We start from the raw sequence: 2,541 nt of genomic DNA, 5'->3' as shown, positions 1-2,541 counted from the left end.
GTGTGTCCAAATTAAAAAAAAAATCAGAAATGAAAAGGGAGACATAACTATAGAATCAGAGGAAATTCAAAAAATCATCAGATCCTACTATAAAAGCCTATATTCAACCAGACTTGAAAATCTGGAGGAAATGGACAGTTTCCTAGACAGATACCAGGTACCAAACTTAAATCAGGAACAGTTAAACCATTTAAACAGCCCCATAACTCCTAAAGAAAGAGAAGCCATCATTTAAAGTCTCCTAAACAAGAAGAGTCCTGGTCCAAAAACACAGCAAAACAATCATCCATTGTGATCAAGTAGGCTTCATCCCAGGTATGCAAGGATGGTTTAATATATGGAAAAACATCAAAGTAATCCATTATATAAACAAACTGAAAGATAAAAACCTCATGATCCTTTCAATAGGTGCTGAGTAAGCATTTGGCAAAATTCACCACCCCTTCACTTGAAGCAATCCCATTAAAATCAGGGACTGGACAAGGCTGCCTACTCTCTCCCTACTTATGCAATATAGTTCTCGAAGGCCTAGCTAGAGCAACCAGACAACAAAAAGATCAAAGGGATACAGGTTGGAAAGGAAGAAGTCAAAATATCACTATTTGCAGAAGATATGATAGTATATTTAAGTGATCCCAAAAGTTCCACCAGAGAAATATTAAGCCTGATAAACACCTTCAGCAAAGTGGCTGGGTATAAAATTAACTCAAATAACTCAGTAGCCTTCCTCTACACAAAAGAGAAACAAACTGAGAAAGAAATTAGGTAAATGACACCATTCATAATAGTCCCAAATAATACAAAATACCTCGGTGTAATTTTAAACAAGCAAGTGAAAGATCTGTACGATAAGAACTTCAAGCCTCTGAAGAAAGAAATTGAAGAAGATCTCAGAAAATGGAAAGACCTCCCATGCTCATGGATTGGCAGGATTAATATAGAAAAAATGGCCATTTTACCAAAAGTGATCTACAGATTCAACGCAATCCCCATTAAAATCCCAATCCAACTCTTCAGAGAGTTAGGCAGAACAATTTGCAAATTCATCTGGAATAACAAAAAACCCAGGATAGCTAAAACTATCCTCAATAGTAAAAGGACTTCAGGGGGAATCACTATCCCTGAACTCAAGCAGTATTACAGAGCAATAGTGATAAAAACTGTATGCTGTTGGTACAGAGACAGGCAGATAGACCAATGGAACAGAATTGAAGACCCAGAAATGAACCCTCACACCTATGGTCACTTGATTTTTGACAAAGGAGCCAAAACCATCCAATGGAAAAAAGATAGCCTTTTCAGCAAATGGTGCTGGTTCAACTGGAGGTCAACATGTAGAAGAATGCAGATCGATCCATGCTTATCACGCTGTACAAAGCTTAAGTCCAAGTGGATCAAGGACCTCCACATCAAACCAGATACACTCAAACTAATAGAAGAAAAAGTGGGAAGAGCCTTGAACACATGGACACTGGGGAAAATTTCCTGAACAGAACACCAATTGCTTATGCTCTAAGATCAAGAATCGACAAATGGGATCTCATAAAACTGCAAAGCTTCTGTAAGGCAAAGGACACTGTGGTTAGGACAAAACGGCAACCAACAGATTGGGAAAAGATCTTTACCAATCCTACAACAGATAGAGGCCTTATATCCAAAATATACAAAGAACTCAAGAAGTTAGACCGCAGGGAGACAAAAAACCCTATTAAAAATGGGGTTCAGAGCTAAACAAAGAATTCACAGCTGAGGAATGCCGAATGGCTGAGGAGCACCTAAATTAATGTTCAACATCTTTAGTCATAAGGGAAATGCAAATCAAAACAACCCTGAGATTTCACCTCACACCAGTCAGAATGGCAAAGAACAAAAACTCCGGCGACAGCAGATGCTGGCGAGGATATGGAGAAAGAGGAACACTCCTCCATTGTTGGTGGGATTACAGACTGGTAAAACCATTCTGGAAATCAGCCTGGAGGTTCCTCAGAAAATTGGACATTGAACTGCCTGAGGATCCAGCTATACCTCTCTTGGGCATATACCCAAAAGATGCCCCAACATATAAAAAAGACACGTGCTCCACTATGTTCATAGCAGCCTTATTTATAATAGCCAGAAGCTGGAAAGAACCCAGATGCCCTTCAACAGAGGAATGGATACAGAAAATATGGTACATCTACACAATGGAATATTACTCAGTTATCAAAAACAATGCCTTTATGAAATTCATAAACAAATGGTTGGAACTGGAAAATATCCTGAGTGAGGTAGCCCAATCACAGAAAAACACACATTGTATGCACTCATTGATAAGTGGCTATTAGCCCAAATGCTTGAATTACCCTAGATGCCTAGAACAAATGAAACTCAAGACGGATGATCAAAATGTGAATGCTTCACTCCTTCTTTAAAAGGGGAACAAGAATACCCTTGGGAGGGAATAGAGAGGCAAAGATTAAAACAGAGACTGAAGGAACACCCATTCAGAGCCTGCCCCACATGTGGCCCATGCATATACAGCCACTCAATTAGACAAGATGG

Source organism: Rattus norvegicus, chromosome 5 (genome assembly GCF_021556685.1).
Source record: "Rattus norvegicus strain SHRSP/BbbUtx chromosome 5, alternate assembly SHRSP_T2T, whole genome shotgun sequence".
Taxonomy (NCBI): Eukaryota; Metazoa; Chordata; class Mammalia; order Rodentia; family Muridae; genus Rattus; species Rattus norvegicus.
This window is presented reverse-complemented; position numbering follows the sequence as displayed.